This window comes from Nerophis ophidion, linkage group LG28 (genome assembly GCF_033978795.1).
Source record: "Nerophis ophidion isolate RoL-2023_Sa linkage group LG28, RoL_Noph_v1.0, whole genome shotgun sequence".
Classification (NCBI taxonomy): domain Eukaryota; kingdom Metazoa; phylum Chordata; class Actinopteri; order Syngnathiformes; family Syngnathidae; genus Nerophis; species Nerophis ophidion.
The window spans coordinates 16,588,240-16,607,258 of NC_084638.1; the positions used below are offsets into that span (position 1 = coordinate 16,588,240).

At 41.6% G+C, this 19,019-nt stretch overlaps 1 protein-coding gene and 1 non-coding gene across 2 annotated transcripts in view; one reads left to right on the forward strand and one right to left on the reverse strand.

Annotated features, from left to right (window-relative positions):
* The window catches only part of LOC133545367 (golgin subfamily A member 6-like protein 6), a 224,427-nt gene that overhangs the window by 81,205 nt on the left and 124,203 nt on the right, over positions 1-19,019 (reverse strand). The gene's annotated exons all lie outside the window — the stretch shown is intronic.
* Positions 18,228-18,300, forward strand: trnar-acg (transfer RNA arginine (anticodon ACG)). Its single transcript has one exon. It is a non-coding gene; the product is annotated as a tRNA-Arg (tRNA).

Genomic DNA, 19,019 nt, shown 5'->3' on the forward strand with positions numbered 1-19,019 from the left:
TTCCCTTTTAGCACCTATCTCAGCTACAATCGGGCGGAAGGCGGGGTACACCCTGGACAAGTCGCCACCTCATCGCAGGGCCAACACAGATAGACAGACAACATTCACACTCTCATTCACACACTAGGGACCATTTAGTGTTGCCAATCAACCTATCCCCAGGTGCATGTCTTTGGAAGTGGGAGGAAGCCGGAGTACCTGGAGGGAACCCATGCAGTCACAGGGAGGACACGCAAACTCCCCACAGAAAGATCCCGAGCCTGGATTTGAACCCAGGACTGCAGGACCTTCGTATTGTGAGGCAGATCCCACTAACCCCTCTCCCACCGTGAAGCCCCACTTTTGTTATGTTTTTGTTATTATTTTAATAGTACAAACCCCGTTTCCATATGAGCTGGAAAATTGTGTTAAACGTAAATATAAACTGAATACAATGATTTGCAAATAATTTCCAACCCATATTCAGTTGAATATGCTACAAAGACAACATATTTGATGTTCAAACTCATGAACGTTTTTTTTTTTTGCAAATAATCATTAACTTTAGTATATGATGCCAGCAACACTTGACAAAGATGTTGGGAAACGTGGCAATAAATACTGATAAAGTTGAGAAGTGTTCATCAAACACTTATTTGGAACATCCCACAGGTGTTCAGGCTCATTGGGAACAGGTGGGTGCCAGGATTGGGTATAAAAGCAGCTTCCATGAAATGCTAAGTAATTCACAAACAAGGATGGGGCGAGGGTCACCAATTTGTAAGCAAATTGTCGAACAGTTTTAGAACAACATTTCTCAACGAGCTATTGCAAAGAATTTAGGGATTTTACCATCTACCGTCCGTAAAATCATCAAAAGGTTCCGAGAATCTGGAGAAATCACTGCACGTAAGCGACGATATTACGGACCTTTGATCCCTCAGGCGGTACTGCAGAAAAACTGACATCAGTGTGTAAAGGATATCACCACATGTGCTCAGGAACACTTCATAAAACCACTGTCAGTAACTACAGTTGGTCGCTACATCTGTAAGCGCAAGTTAAAACTCTACTATGCAAAGCAAAACCCATTTATTAACAGCACCAAGGAACGTTGCTGGCTTCGCTCGGCCCGAGCTCATCTAAGATGGACTGATGCAAAGTGAAAAAGTGTTCTGTGGTCTGACCAGTCCACCTTTAAAATTATATTTGGAAACTGTGGACGTGGTGTCGTCCGTAAAAAAGAGGAAAATAACCATCTGGATTGTAGACGCAAGTTCAAAAGCCAGCATCTGTGATGGTATGGGGGTGTATTAGTGCCCAAGGCATGGGTAACTTACACATCTGTGAAGGCACCATTAATGCTGAATGGTCCATACAGGTTTTGGAGCAACATATGTTGTCATCCAAGCAACGTTATCATGGACGCCCCTGCTTATTTCAGCAAGACAATGCCAAGCCACGTGTTACAACAGCGTGGTTTCGTAGTAAAAGAGTGCGGGTACTTTCCTGGCCCGTCTGCAGTCCAGACCTGTCTCCAATCGAAAATGTGTGGCGCATTATGAAGCGTAAAATACGACAGCGGAGACCCCGGACTGTTGAACGACTGAAGCTCTACATAAAACAAGAATGAGAAAGAATTCCACTTTCAAAGCTTCAACAATTAGTTTCCTCAGTTCTCAAACGTTTATTGAGTGTTGTTAAAAGAAAATGTGATGTAACACAGTGGTGAACATGCCCTTTCCCAACTACTTTGGCACATGTTGCAGCCATGAAATTCTAAATTAATTATTATTTGCAAAAAAAAAAATAAGTTTATGAGTTTGAACATCAAATATGTTGTCTTTGTAGCATATTCAACTGAATATGGGTTGAAAAGGATTTGCAAATCATTGTATTCCGTTTATTTTTACATCTAACACAATTTCCCAACTCATATGGAAACAGGGTTTGTATTTTTAGAATGTGCCGTGGGCCTTTAAAACATTAGCTGTGGGCCGCAAATGGCCTCCGGGGCACACTTTTGACACAATCTGTTTTTTTTTTAATCCCCTTCTTAACCCTGAATGTACATTGTTAATACATGCAGCCATAATTCAAAATGCCGGGCATTTGAGGCATTTAAGAAACTCTGCCCTGACAGCCCCGCAAAAGAGGACATGTCCGGTGAAAAGAGGACGTATGGTCAGTCTATCCTAGCTCGGTCACTGCTAGCATGCTAGCAAAAGAGGACATGTCCGGTGCTAGCAACTACCGGGCTAGGATTGACTGACCATACGTCCTCTTTTCAGATGACATGTCCTCTTTCGTGGGGCTGTCAGGGCAGAGTTTCTTAAATGCCTCAAAAGTCCGGCATTTTGAGTATTGTTTACGCAACTTAATATGTCCGTCTGGAAACTCGTTCGGTACAACTCTGCACCGAACCGAAACGGTTCAATACAAATACAAGTACTGTTACATCCCTAGTACCGATACAAAAATTATTTTGGTACTTTTTTAAATAAAGGGGGCCACAAAAATGGCATTACTGACTTTACTTTAACAAAAAAACTTAGGGTACATTAAACATATGTTTATTATTGCAGTTAAGTCCTTAAATAAAATAGTGAACATACAAGACAACTTGTATTTTAGTAGTAAGTAAACAAACAAAAACTCCCAATCAGTCTGCGGACGTATGCAGTAACATATTGTGTCATTTATACACCTATTAATTTGTAAACATTATTGAGGACAAGTGGTAGAAACTAAAGTATTATTCTACTTGTTAATTTACTGTTAGTATCTGCTTACTTTCTCTTTTAACATGTTTTGTCTACACTTCTGTTAAAATGTAATTATCACTTATTCTTCTGTTGTTTGATACTTTACTTTAGTTTTTGGTGATACCACAAAAATGTGAGTATCAATTCGATACCAAGTAGTTACAGGATCATACATTGGTCGTATTCAAAGTCCTCATCTGTCCAGGGACATTATTCCTAAGTTTATAAATAAAATATACAATTTAAAAAATGAAAGAAGACGTTGTGATGCCAAAAAATATTGACATAATCATAGTAGTATCGGCTAGATACGTGGCGTTTGTTTACATTTTGAAGCCGGTGAGTTAAGGTGTGTAGTGAAACATGTTTAGCTGTTCCTCGTCCTGCAGTGATAATGTTACTTGTAAGAAACATACTTTATTTGTCGCCATGGAGGCGAGGATTAGTGATTTAGATGTAGCTAAAACACTGCTGACGGCGGATGGACGTTAGCCACTAGCTAGCTAGCCAGGTCTTAAAGGGGAACATTATCACCAGACCTATGTAAGCGTCAATATATACCTTGATGGTGCAGAAAAAAGACCATATATTTTTTTAACCGATTTCCGAACTCTAAATGGGTGAATTTTGGCGAAATAAACGCCTTTCTGTTTATCACTCATGTGGTGATGACGTCAGAACGTGACGTCTCCGAGGTAATACAGCCGCCATTTTCATTTTCAACACATTACAAACACCGGGTCTCAGCTCTGTTATTTTCCGTTTTTTCGACTATTTTTTGGAACTTTGGAGACATCATGCCTCGTCTGTGTGTTGTCGGAGGGTGTAACAACACTAACAGGGAGGGATTCAAGTTGCACCACTGGCCCGAATATGCGAAAGTGTCTGCCGCCAGACCCCCATTGAATGTGCCAGAGTGTCTCCACATTTTACATGGCACAGAGATATATGGATAACCTACAGATGCATTTGCAACGATAAAGTCAACTAAATCACAAAGGTGAGTTTTGTTGATGTTGACTTTTGTGCTAATCAGACATATTTGGTCGCAGCGTGACTGCCAGCTAATCGATGCTAACATGCTATGCTAATCGATGCTAACATGCTATTTACCGGCGGTGCTACAGCAGACATGGCACAGAGATGTATGGAAAACCTGCAGATGCATTTGCAACTATAAAGTCAACTAAATCACAAAGTCGCCACCTGCGATGAGGTGGCGACTTGTCCAGGGTGTACCCCGCCTTTCGCCCGATTGTAGCTGAGATAGGCGCCAGCGCCCCCCGCAACCCCGAAAGGGAATAAGCGGTAGTAAATGGATGGATGGATGGATAAATCACAAAGGTGAGTTTTGTTGATGTTGACTGCCAGCTAATCGATGCTAACATGCTACGCTAATCGAAGCTAACATGCTATTTACCGGCAGTGCTAAAGCGGACATGGCACAGAGATGTATGGATAACCTGCAGATGCATTTGCAACGATATCACGTTTCCTTCCACCCACATTTAATGCGAAAAAAACACTTACCAATCGACGGATTTAAGTTGCTCCAGTGTCAAGAGATGCGAAAGTCCTGATCGTTTGGTCCGCACATTTTACCGGCGATGCTAACGCAGCTATTCGGCCATGCTATGGCTATGAATAACATCAATAGCTATTCGCTCAATAGCTTCAGTTTCTTCTTCAATACTTTCATACTACAACCATCCGTTTCAATACATGCGTAATCTGTTGAATCGCTTAAGCCGCTGAAATCCGAGTCTGAATCCGAGCTAATGTCGCTATATCTTACTGTGTTATCTGCTATTGTTTGTTTACATTGGCAGCACTGTATGGCGTCACAGGGAAATGGATAGTCGCATCGCAAATAGCGAAAATCAATCACTTTAAAGCTTTTTTTAGGGCTATTCGGGGACCGGTAAAATTAAAAAAAAAAACTTCAAAAAATACAACAAGCCACTGGGAACTGATTTCTATTGTTTATAACCCTTTTGAAATTGTGATAATGTTCCCCTTTAAAGCACCTCTTCCTGAGGGTGTTTCAGTGTTATAACTTCACTTTTATTGTCAGTTTTTAAGCCAAAATGCGTCGATTCTCCCTTTTCTGTCTACACACTGTGTCTGCTTGTAAGTACTCCGTTATTGTGTGCTGCCGAACATGCTCGTCTGCTCGTAAACCAGCAATGTCACGACGTGACTTCAACGCAGGAGAGTGGGGTGCGGAACCGGTACTTTTCAGAGAACGGTATAGTACCGAAAATGATTCATTAGTATCGTGGTACTATACTAATACTGGTACACCGTACAACCCTAATAGGAGGTATGGCCCACTTATAATTAAAATAACAAAATAATGTTGGTTTTAATCAGATATGTTCTAGTATTGAATACGTGGATGGGGGCCCTGCTTTGTAAATAATGTGTACCCCTTTCAGAGATCATGTTTAGTTCCATTTCAAACATTGACATGTTGCACAATGAGATGAGTGCTGTAGCACGAGCGTGGGATAACGTGAACAGTTGTGGAACTTTATAACGAACACAGTAGAAAGTTTTTTCAGAAAAATGAAATGACGCAGATATTGCTTTCTTCTTTTCCTGTTAACTCGAGAAAAAAACAGGATCTCGTTGGAAACGCGATGTTTGTATCTCAGCTGCATTCGGGCGGATATGTCGCCACCTCATCACAGAAGTTTGGTTCTTTTATGACTTTATTATGGGTCTACTGAAAATGTGAGCAAATGTGCTGGGTCAAAAGTATACATACAGCAATGTTAATATTTGCTTACATGTCCCTTGGCAAGTTTTACAGCAATAAGGCGCTTTTGGTAGCATCCACAAGCGGGTGTAAAATATACACCCGCCTTAATTCGGCGGGTGTATATTTTAGCGTCTCGGAAGAGTTTGTGCTGCAAGGGGTTCTGGGTATTTGTTCTGTTGTGTTTATGTTGTGTTACGGTGCGGATGTTCTCCAAAAATATTTGTCATTCTTGTTTGGTGTGGGTTCACGGTGTGGCGCATATTTCTGACAGTGTTAAAGTTGTTTATACGGCCTCCCTCAGTGTGACCTGTATGGCTGTTGACCAAGTATGATTGCATTCACTTGTGTGTGTGTGTGAAAAGCCGTAGATATGTGATTGGGCCGGCATGCAAAGGCAGTGCCTTTAAGGTTTATTGGCGCCCTGCACTTCTCTCTACGTCCGTGTACACAGCACCGTTTTAAAAAGTCATACATTTTACTTTTTGAAACTGATATCGATCATTTTTTAAACCGATACCGATAATTTCCGATATTACATTTTAAAGCATTTATCGGCCGATAATATTGGCAGTCCGATATTATCGGACATCTCTAGTTTGGGGTCATTGTCCTGTTGGAACACCCAACTGCGCCCAAGACCCAACCGGGCTGATTAGTTAATCTTGTCCTGAAGAATTTGGAGGTTATCCTCCTTTTTCATTGTCCCATTTAAAGCACCAGTTTTATTGGCAGCAAAACAGGCCCAGAGCATAATACGAACGCCACCATGCTTGACGGTGGGAATGTTGTTCCTGGGATTAAAAGCCTCACCTTTTCTCCTCCAATCATATTGCTGGGTATTGTGGCCAAACAGCTCAATTTGAGTTTCATCTGACATCACATGGAAAAAGAGAAGACCTTCTGGAGGAAAGTTCTGTGAAATACCAAAAAATAATGTGTGGTGTCTTGTTAATTTATAGCCAAAAATGTTTTTATGTTATAGATATTTTCAAAGCAGAATATTGTCCTTAGAGCCCTCTGGCACCCCATGGGGTAACCGTAACATCTGGGCCTCTTAAGACCTCACTGTTGGTGCTAATCGACCTGTTTCTTCTCCTTTTTACCGAATTTGAAAGCAAAAGTGAGTCCACAAATAACCAAATCGTAAAGCAGAATTGAAAATGAAATCTGAATTGGTAGAATCTTATCAATATTGCTCCTAACATGTGACTGACCAAAGATGGACTCCTCTCGACCATGTTTGTCTTCTTATTTCCTGTAGACGTCTGTGAAGAACATCTTCTCTCTGAGCAACAGAAATGGAGCTTCAGGATGGACAAGGAGGAGCCACAGCCCTTCCACATTAAGGAGGAAGAAGAGGCGCCACATTCATTGCAAATGCAAAAGGAAGGAAATAACCCACTGACCTCTCATTTTAAAGAGGAAGAGGAGGAACACAGCATCAGTCAAGAATGGTTGGAGAAGTTCCATGTGCTTGTGAAGAGTGAAGATGATGAGGTCAAAGGTGAAAGTGAGGAGAGGGGAGGGGGGGAGCCTCCAAGCAGCTGCTCAACACAACACATGACAACAGAAGCTGATGGAGACCACTGTGGAGGATCACAAGCAGACAAGCTCTTAGCTCCACTATCAGATAGTGAGGACACAACGTCACACTCTCCTGACACTGATGATGAAGACTCTAAAGATGATAAGACATGTCACACTGAAAACACACGCCTTACATGTCCTCACTGCGACAAAACATTCAAATATTGTAGTTTTCTGAAAACACACATGAGAAAACACACAGGGGAGAAATCTTTTTCCTGCTCAGAATGTGGTAGAGATTTTAGACTGAAACACATGCTGAAAGAACACATGAGAACACATACTGGAGAAAAAACTTTTTCGTGTTCAATCTGCAATAAAGCTTTTACCCGAAGGCACCTTTGGTAACCCACATGAGAATACACACTGGAGAAAAACCTTTTTCATGTTCAATCTGCGGGAACGATTTTACTGAAAGGACATTTTTGAAAACACACATGAGAACACACACTGGAGAAAAACCTTTTTCATATTCAATCTGTGGTAAAGCTTGTGCTCAAAGGCACAATTTGAAAACACACATGAGAATACACACTGGAGAAATACCTTTTTCCTGCCCAGAATGTGGTAAAAGTTTTGTAATGAATCAAAGTTTAAAAGTACACATGACAACACACATCAGAGAAAAGCCTTTTTCATGTTCAATCTGCGGTAAAGATTTTATTCGAAAAGACCATTTCAAAGCACATATGAGAATACACACTGGAGAAAACCCTTTTTCATGCTCAGAATGTGGTAAAAGCTTTGTAAGAAATCAAAGTTTAAAAGTACACATCAGAACACACACTGGAGAAAAACTTTCCATCCATCCATCCATCCATCCATCATCTTCCGCTTATCTGAGGTCGGGTCGCGGTGGCAACAGCCTAAGCAGGGAAACCCAGACTTCCCTCTCCCCAGCCACTTCGTCTAGCTCTTCCCGGGGGATCCCGAGGCGTTCCCAGGCCAGCCGGGAGACATAGTCTTCCCAACGTGTCCTGGGTCTTCCCCTTGGCCTCCTACCGGATGGACGTGCCCTAAACACCTCCGTAGGGAAGCGTTCGGGTGGCATCCTGACCAGATACCCGAACCACCTCATCTGGCTCCTCTCGATGTGGAGCAGCAGCGGCTTTACTTTGAGTTCCTCCCGGATGGCAGAGCTTCTCACCCTATCTCTAAGGGAGAGCCCCGCCACACGGCGGAGGAAACTCATTTCGGCCGCTTGTACCCGTGATCTTATCCTTTCGGTCATGACCCAAAGCTCATGATCATAGGTGAGGATGGGAACGTAGATCGACCGGTAAATTGAGAGCTTTGCCTTCCGGCTCAGCTCCTTCTTCACCACAACGGATCGGTATAACGACCGCATTACTGAAGACGCCGCACCGATCCGCCTGTCGATCTCACGATCCACTCTTCCCTCACTCGTGAACAAGACTCCTAGGTACTTGAACTCCTCCACTTGGGGCAGGGTCTCCTCCCCAACGCCTAGAAATTCTGTCCATAAAAGTTATGAACAGAATCGGTAACAAAGGACAGCCTTGGCGGAGTCCAACCCTCACTGGAAATGTGTTCGACTTACTGCCGGCAATGCGGACCAAGCTCTGGCACTGATCGTACAGGGAGCGGGCCGCCACAATAAGACAGTCCGATACCCCATAATCTCTGTGCGATGAGGTGGCGACTTGTCCAGGGTGTACCCTGCCTTCCGCCCGATTGTAGTTGAGATAGGCGCCAGCGCCCCCCGCGACCCCAAAAGGGAATAAGCGGTAGAAAATGGATGGATGGGCACTCCCCACAGGACTTCTGCGGTAAAGCTTTTATTCAAAAGCAAAATTTCAAAACACACATGAGAATACACACTGGAGAAAAAAATGCTTCATGTTCAATCTGCGGTAAAGATTTTACTCGAAGAAAAAATTTCGAAACACACATGAGAATACACACTGGAGAAAATCCTTTTTCCTGCTCAGAATTTGGTAAAAGTTTTCTCATAAAACAAAGTTTAAAAGTACACATGAGAACACACACTGGAGAAAAACCTTTTATATGTTCAGTATGTGGTAAAAGTTATATAAAAAGAGACCGCTTAAATTTACACATGAGAACGCACGCTGGTGAAAAACCATACTCCTGTTCAAGCTGCAACAAAAGCTTTCGTCACCGACAATCTTTTACAGTACACATGAGAACACACCCAGAAGAGAAAGTGTTGATTTGCGTTGTGTGTGGTGAAAGATTCTCTAATAAGTACCAGTGTAAGAAACACAAGTGTGCTGGTGAGAACAACAGCAGCAAATGAAGATGCAGGATTTGAAATAAATTGTCAAAACTTTAACTTTGACTTTCTAACAACATCAGCACATAAAACATGTGTAACTTCATTGTTGTGTGAAACACAATCTTGTTAATATGATTGTAACATTTATAGATTAGACACTTCAGATTAGTGCTTTTATTTCAGTCAAGTACATGAGTTAATATACACATTTGTGTACTTTAAAATGAACAGAACAATTTGAAAGGGTAGGAATAAACAGTACATAAAATATGTCACATACAGTAAACATTGTATGTGTAGATTTTCCATAATTCACTTTTATACTTATTCATAAAAGTGTTTTATATATAGGTTTTTGAATAATGAAGTGTTACATATTAAATTTTATAATTGTAGATGATGCCATAGATGAACTCCTTTATATGATGTACATATTTGTTTTACATGTGTTCATACCTTTGGTTTTGAGTACACATAAATCCCTCTTAGTTCATATTTACTGGTTCAAATCTGAAACATCTTCTGGACCACTTCTGGAACCATATTATTATTTATACATCATTTGAGCGGTTGTCTTTTATACAAGATCATTTACTTTTGAAATGTGTGACTTTATTAATCATTTGTTGGGTCTCTATAATCCATTATTTTAATTGTCTTTATTACTTTCTTTTGTAATATGAATATTGTTTTGTGATTGTATTATATGTATGTCCCCAGACCTTTATACAATAAAAAATGTATGCTTCAACTAAAGTTGGGTAAAATAATTGTAGTTAATATTTGTAAGTATGTATTTTATTCAATTTTATATTGCACTCCATTTTTAATGTTTTCTTTATATGATTTATTTAGTGTCCAGCTTTTTTACCTTTATTTCTTTCATTTCAATATTATGCATCATAATTTGTGTATTACATTTTTAAAACCTCCAAATATGATATATTTAGTTCCATTAATATTTAATGACAGTTTATTGATGTGCATTCAACTTTTTTATGGTCAAGTTCTCTCTGGATAAAATAAGATGAGAGTTAAATCAAGCGGTAGTGAAGGTGAAGAATGGAAAATTATTATATGCATAATTATATATAGTTACTTTCAGTAGTGACAATTAAAGACATTTTCATCCTGTTCATTTGAGCAAAGAAAAAGAGTAAAGTGTAATATTCTAAAAAATAGAAGAATATTAATATCAGCAGTCAATATTCCAACATTGTGAAGCTGAGTTATGGTAAAAAAAAAAACATATTCAGCCTTAAAGGCTTTATGAGATATGATATTAAAACCATAATAAGGTGGTACACCTGGGGATGTGTAATATTGTTTGTATGAACATCCTGAATGTTTTTGTGTTAGAATTGATTTAATTAGTAGAGAGTGAAAAAAATGAGGAAGTAATGATAATAATGGTTTGTTTTTAGCCTGTTTATGAATAATTGAAGAAAATTAAAATACAAAAAAATGGAGCTGACATCCTCAGTGAGCAGAACTCCAGCAGTAAAGATGAGATAAATAATGTGGAAAGGTCAGAAGTCAAATGTTTCTTCAGGTAATACATGGATCCTCTGCTGCCACCCAGCGGCCGTTGGAAAGAATGCATACATTTTGTTTTGCTGCTTTTTACTTTCTGTCCTGTTTGTGTCCAAGTCTGTAGTGTGGGCCATTGTACTGACGGTGGACATTCTGTTAAGAGCCTGTGGAGGGCAGCAATACCCCTAAGATGTTCTACTAGTCTGCTTGAAATAGAAAGAAGAAGAAGAAGAAGAAGGCATTAAAACCAAGAGCTGGAAGGCCAGAGTAGGATCGGAAGCGGAAGTGAACAAAGGAGCAGTGGCTGACAGTGAGCGTGTCTACATCTTTTTGGCGGTTGAACATTAACTGATTTCTGACTGGATGAAGATGGAAGGGGATAGTGAGGAGGTGTATGAGGAAGGTACCTCAGATGCCACGCACTCTCACTAAGGTCACGATAACGCATCTAGAGTTTAATACACTCTGGGGAAGACAAGAGTCTGATGGACTGGGGTTTAGCTGAGAGACTAGGACTCAAGTCAGAACCGGGAGCTAAACCCATTAGGGCGAGGTCTTTCAACAGTAAGGAGCTTTTCACTATCTCACACATCAGTTAACCTGTCCAAATGAACATTGACTGCCATCAGGAAAAGATTTGTCCGTACTTAATTACTTCACCCTCCCATTCTCTGATCTTGGGGCATCCATGGCTGTACCAGCATAATCCTTGGGTTAACTGGAAAACAGGGAAGATCAGTGAATGGGGAAGGGAATGCACCAAAAACTGTGTTTTTTCTACTGTCCAGGGAAAACGTGTCAAGGAAATTAATCCTTTTTCTGCCAATCCTGCCACAGACTCTACATTTCCGGACCTGAAGTCTGTTCCTTCTTGTTATCACCACCTGCGACAAGTCTTCAGCAAGACAAAAGCCCTGTCACTTCCGCCCCACCAATCCTACACTGTAAAAACAAATCCTATTTTTATGGTTAATTTACTCTAAATTTCGACTGTAATTTTTATATTTTTTTTAAATAGGTTATAAAACTGTAGAATTGAAGACATTATCTCTAAATAAACAAACCGCCTGTTATTTTAAGTAATATGCCAGTAATGACAAACTATGTATATTTCAATTTTTTTTTTACAGAAAAATACCATATTAATAATACATATAATTTGCTGTTTTCTCAAGCTACTTTCAAATTCATGTAAAATTACGGTAATTAACTTTCATTTAATATGTAGCTTGTTATATAAAAGTCTATGTCCATACGAACAACCTAACAGTTTTATATGTAATTTTAAGAAAAATCTTATTTTTTAATATGTATGTGTATTTTTATATTCAAGTTGAAAAATATTTATGGCCTGTTATATAGTGGTATATGCTCATACTAACAAGTTGACATTTTTCTCTGTAATAAAACACACTTTGATGACTGCAAGACATACGACGCGGTGGAGAGACCGCGGGCGACGCGGCGCGGGGGAAAGCGCGGCGCGGGGGCCGCTCCGCGCCGGAAGCGCAAGCCCGAAGATCCGGCGGGTTTTTTCATACTAACAAGTTGACATTTTTCTCTGTAATAAAACACACTTTGATGACTGCAAGACATACTTGATCACAGCCAACAACCATACAACTCACACTGACGGTGGCCGTACAAACAAATTTAACACTGTTACAAATATGCGCCATATTGTGAACCCACATCAAAAAAGAATGACAAACACATTTCGGGAGAACATCTTCACCGTAACACAAAATAAACACAAAAGAACAAATACCCAGAATGCCAAGCAGCGCTACTCTTCCGAGCTACACGCCCTCCACCACCAAACCCCGCTCACCTCAACCGACGCACAGAGGGGGGCAGTGATGTGGGGGAATGGCGGGGGTGTAGCCCGGAAGAGTAGCGCTGCTTGGCATTCTGGGTATTTGGTCTTTTGTGTTTTTGTATGCAACAGTGTGTTGTCCCACACTGCGCGGGTTATCATGGGAGATCGAGTTTACTTCTCAGATGAGCCCTCTTAATATTGTCAGAAAAAAACACCCACTGGAGTTCTCGTTTGATAGCGTCACACATCACGGCAATATTGTGAGAATTTTGAAACCAAAATAACGTAATATTTACAATGATGTTGCATCCCTCGTCATGATCCTTTCTCATAGGTTTGGTTTGATGCTGTGTATTTACTAATGATTGGCATTAGCATCCACAACTTTGTTTTAATAGTGTCTGTTGTATTGTGATGAGTTACATTTAATACTGTGGATTATGTGTTACCACAAACACAGAAGATATGTAAACATGAACTACAATGCGATCAAGATGTGGGAAAAAAGTAAATGCATTCCATTAGCTGGATTTGTATAATGTGTTCAATTTATGTCAACTTGCTTCTTGTTTTGCATGTTTTTGTCTTTTTAAAAAAAATGTATTTCAGTCTTTTGAGTTTTTTGGTTCCTCTTCTTTGTGTCAGGAGATAGCAGAAGAATAACACTGAAGGAGGCGGTGCCTCCTGAAGGAGCCTAAAACACTGCTCTTCAAATGGAACACATCCAACCTTCAGGTGTCCATGCAGGATGTACCACTCTAGAACATCAAGCCTCTCCCTACCTGCCAGGTACACCCACCGTCTTCTGTGGCTGACTATTATTTTGTTGTGAATTTTGTCACGAAGCAAATCCTGCTAAAATATGACAAACTTTTGAGTGTAAAAATGTGAGCGATATGCTGAGATGTTATACGTTTTGCCTTTTGACAAAATGTTACAAACAACCTTTAATGATTTGTATTCTATTTTAATTTCAGCACATGAAAATATTTCTACTTCTGACTATCAAAGACAATAGAAAACCCTTTTCCAGAACAGCCCTCACAGATCCTCCTGATGGCCTAACAACTAAACTACATGTCGATGCTAAGTATGATTTCATCCCAATCATTTGAGGAAGCTCTCCCCGATATAGGGGATTGGATGTACAATGACGGACATACGTTTAATGAAGGATTTGAAGATAGTTTGAGTGAGGAGTGTGCAGAAGAGTCAAATTTCAAGGACACAACAGACAAACCAATACATGACAATGCATCAGAAACCATGGCAGAGTGCCTTCAGATCATCATGGGTTATGTAAACTGTCATAAAGTCACTGATAAGGCCCTAAGCGATATGCTCAAAATGTTCAAGTTGCTTTATCCCGATAGTCTGAACACAGACTGCTTAAACAGTGTGCAGAAGTTCAAAAACTTTTTTTTTATCCCACTCTGCATCATCGCTTATTATATTACATAAATCCTCCAGTAATTGTTTTGGGCCAATAGAAAGTAAACAAATAAAATCCCTGTTTTGTGGGACCAGTGTGTCAGAAGAAAGATTCTCATCCTTTTTTTCAAAGTATGTACAGATTGATTTCTTCTTTACCGTAGCACATTCATTTGCCAAATGGGCCCTCGTTCGTGAATTTAAACATGCAGGTTTTTCTTTGCTGCAAGATAGTGTAACATATGAGACATGCAGTCATGTTATTCCCCTATTGGAAACTTCTGCCAGTACAGTAGTATCCTTGGATGACATATTGGGTAAAGTTGTTTTCCTTGACTTCACATGTATGCTTGGCATTTTGATTGCAGTTCATTTCCCCAACACACTTGAAAAGTTTTAAATAATTAAGAACTGAACTGTTGTTTGTGCTTATGCACCAAACAGCAGTTCAGAGTACCCACCCTTTTTGGGAACGCTCGAGGGAGTACTGGAAAGTGCTCCCCCGGGTGATTCCCTTGTCCTACTGGGAGACTTCAACGCTCACGTTGGCAACGACAGTGAAACCTGGAGAGGCGTGATTGGGAAGAATGGCCGCCCGGATCTGAACCCGAGTGGTGTTTTGTTATTGGACTTTTGTGCTCGTCACGGATTGTCCATAACAAACACCATGTTCAAGCATAAGGGTGTCCATATGTGCACTTGGCACCAGGACACCCTAGGCCGCAGTTCCATGATCGACTTTGTAGTTGTGTCATCGGATTTGCGGCCTCATGTTATGGACACTCGGGTGAAGAGAGGGGCGGAGCTTTCTACCGATCACCACCTGGTGGTGAGTTGGCTGCGATGGTGGGGGAGGATGCCGGACAGACCTGGGAGGCCCAAACGCATTGTGAGGGTCTGCTGGGAACGTCTGGCAGAGTCTCCTGTCAGACAAAGTTTCAATTCCCACCTCCGGAAGAACTTTGAACATGTCACGAGGGAGGTGCTGGACATTGAGTCCGAGTGGACCATGTTCCGCACCTCTATTGTCGAGGCGGCAGATCGGAGCTGTGGCCGCAAGGTAGTTGGTGCCTGTCGGGGCGGCAATCCTAAAACCCCTTGGTGGACACCAGCGGTGAGGGATGCCGTCAAGCTGAAGAAGGAGTCCTATCGGGTCCTTTTGGCTCATAGGACTCCGGAGGCAGTGGACAGGTACCGACAGGCCAAGCGGTGTGCAGCTTCAGCGGTCGCGGAGGCAAAAACTCGGACATGGGAAGAGTTCGGAGAAGCCATGGAAAACGACTTCCGGACGGCTTCGAAGCGATTCTGGACCACCGTCCGCCGCCTCAGGAAGGGGAAACAGTGCACTATCAACACCGTGTATGGTGCGGATGGTGTTCTGCTGACCTCGACTGCGGATGTTGTGGATAGGTGGAAGGAATACTTCGAAGACCTCCTCAATCCCACCAACACGTCTTCCTATGAGGAAGCAGTGCCTGGGGAATCTGTGGTGGACTCACCTATTTCTGGGGCTGAGGTCGCTGAGGTAGTTAAAAAGCTCCTCGGTGGCAAGGCCCCAGGGGTGGACGAGATCCGCCCGGAGTTCCTTAAGGCTCTGGATGCTGTGGGGCTGTCTTGGTTGACAAGACTTTGCAGCATCGCGTGGACATCGGGGGCGGTAACTCTGGATTGGCAGACCGGGGTGGTGGTTCCTCTCTTTAAGAAGGGGGACCGGAGGGTGTGTTCCAACTATCGTGGGATCACACTCCTCAGCCTTACCGGTAAGGTTTATTCAGGTGTACTGGAGAGGAGGCTACGTCGGATAGTCGAACCTCGGATTCAGGAGGAACAGTGTGGTTTTCGTCCTGGTCGTGGAACTGTGGACCAGCTCTATACTCTCGGCAGGGTTCTTGAGGGTGCATGGGAGTTTGCCCAACCAGTCTACATGTGCTTTGTGGACTTGGAGAAGGCATTCGACCGTGTCCCTCGGGAAGTCCTGTGGGGAGTGCTCAGAGAGTATGGGGTATCGGACTGTCTTATTGTGGCGGTCCGTTCCCTGTACGATCAGTGCCAGAGCTTGGTCCGCATTGCCGGCAGTAAGTCGAACACATTTCCAGTGAGGGTTGGACTCCGCCAAGGCTGTCCTTTGTCACCGATTCTGTTCATAACTTTTATGGACAGAATTTCTAGGCGCAGTCAAGGCGTTGAGGGGTTCCGGTTTGGTAACCGCAGGATTAGGTCTCTGCTTTTTGCAGATGATGTGGTCCTGATGGCTTCATCTGACCGGGATCTTCAGCTCTCGCTGGATCGGTTCGCAGCCGAGTGTGAAGCGACCGGAATGAGAATCAGCACCTCCAAGTCCGAGTCCATGGTTCTCGCCCGGAAAAGGGTGGAGTGCCATCTCCGGGTTGGGGAGGGGACCCTGCCCCAAGTGGAGGAGTTCAAGTACCTAGGAGTCTTGTTCACGAGTGAGGGAAGAGTGGATCGTGAAATCGACAGGCGGATCGGTGCGGCGTCTTCAGTAATGCGGACGTTGTACCGGTCCGTTGTGGTGAAGAAGGAGCTGAGCCGGAAGGCAAAGCTCTCAATTTACCGGTCGATCTACGTTCCCATCCTCACCTATGGTCATGAGCTTTGGGTCATGACCGAAAGGATAAGATCACGGGTACAAGCGGCCGAAATGAGTTTCCTCCGCCGTGTGGCGGGGCTCTCCCTTAGAGATAGGGTGAGAAGCTCTGCCATCCGGGAGGAACTCAAAGTAAAGCCGCTGCTCCTTCACATCGAGAGGAGCCAGATGAGGTGGTTCGGGCATCTGGTCAAGATGCCACCCGAACGCCTCCCTAGGGAGGTGTTTAGGGCACGTCCAACCGGTAGGAGGCCACGGGGAAGACCCAGGACACGTTGGGAAGACTATGTCTCCCGGCTGGCCTGGGAACGCCTCGGGATCCCCCGGGAAGAGCTAGACGAAGTGGCTGGGGAGAGGGAAGTCTGGGTTTCCCTGCTTAGGCTGTTGCCCCCGCGACCCGACCTCGGATAAGCGGAAGATGATGGATGATGGATGGATGGAAGAACTGAACTGGCCTAAGAAGCCTCAGATCAATTTTTTGATCATTGTTAAAAATGCTCTGAAAATACACACTGATGTGATGTTGCCGTAGATGCTGTAAAAGTCTGTAAATATGTACTGTATATGGAGTATCATTGTTGATTATCTTTTTGCATTGTGTGTAATATTTCAGGTGCCAATTTATTAAATTTACTTGTTTAATAAAACCACTGTCTTTTTTAATGAATACATAGGCCTACTATGCTACTGTATTTTAATATTAGTCCTTATGATGGTGGTTGGAGAGCCAAATATCTTCTGAAGTGGTACTTTGTTAAAAGAGTTTGAGAACCACTGCTCTAGAAAGTTCACAAATGTTAAAAGCTCTTAAAAAGTGTCTTGTGATCACATCAGTATTGTTTGGGTTGAGTTTTAAATCTCACAATTGTAGTCCCTGAGTTACTGTACATGGCGTGTGGATAAGAAATCAACAAATTAAGTAGAAAATTATTTAAATAAACCATTTAGATTAAAGACCATGTATCCATATTGCCTGAATTAATTATTTTCTCCAAATATTGGCGTGAGATAAACTGGAGTATGATTGAGGTATAATTAAACTGTGTCAATTAAAATGCATTTTTTAAATTATTTTTTCTAAGACAGAAAACGGGTATATAACAACTCAAATAGTGAGCAGTGAGAAACAAAACCATGTGTATCTCCCACTGAGTCATTATTGAGACATATTGGAGACCAGCTCATTCATCTCTCATTTTGGTCTTTGTTGAAATCGGAAAAAGAGATAACTGTTAGACAACTTTGAGATCTCTCACAGTGCTCACTGCGAGCCTTATTTCTCAGGAGCTACATTTGAGAAGAATGAGAAATCTACTTTGGTCTTGATTAGTGCTCTTTTATGTCTAGGAGATATACAGTATATGACATACATGAGATCTCATCTTCAATTTTGGTTTGCTATGGGTAATGTAAACTGTGTGTTCCTTTGGCGTAAGATGTGTACAATATACAAGTTGTAGTACAGTAAAACTGATCATAACGTAGGGCTAGTGGCGAAATGGATAACGCATCTGACTACGGATCAGAAGATTCTAGGTTCAACTCCTGGCTAGCTCATTGGTTTTCGTTAGTTGAACTGAAACAAAATTCAGTGCCATTTCTTCGGGAGTTTTTTTTGCATTTAAAATTAATATCTACAAATTGGAACATGCATTTTTTTTATTCTAATTTTTGGGAATAGTTAACAGCTGTAATTTTATAGTGGTTAGTACTCTGTGTTGTGGCCGGGTCATAACACTTTACCCTTTCTTCCAGCTGTTTAATGATGATTTTTGAAAAAAGAGGTATCTTGTTCCTTCTGGTAAGTGGTTGAACAAGATGTGAAACCAACCAGGTACACTGGCAAAATTAAAAATATCAATTTTATGTCATTACAGTATTGGCCTTGATGCATAATTTAATATGACTGACATGTGCTTTGTGCTGTTACTTTATCCCTTGGTAAAATTGCATTATAAGCTCAGTCGATCGATCAATACTTTCTTTATTTTCTTTCTTTATTTAGTTTATTTCGAACATGAACATACTTACAACATAATACATCAGACAATTTAATACCATTTCACATTACATCATGTCCGAAAAGGAGTAGGAAGAAGCAAAGTTTATTTAATCCTACCCCTTTCCCACTTCAGAGCGTTTACAAATATATACATTCATTTACTGACTTTTTTTTAATAGTAAATTAGTAAAATTATATCCGTGAATGAGTAATACAACAGTTTTGTAATATGTAATTAATTAATTCAGGCACTATTAGCATACTGAGATGAAGA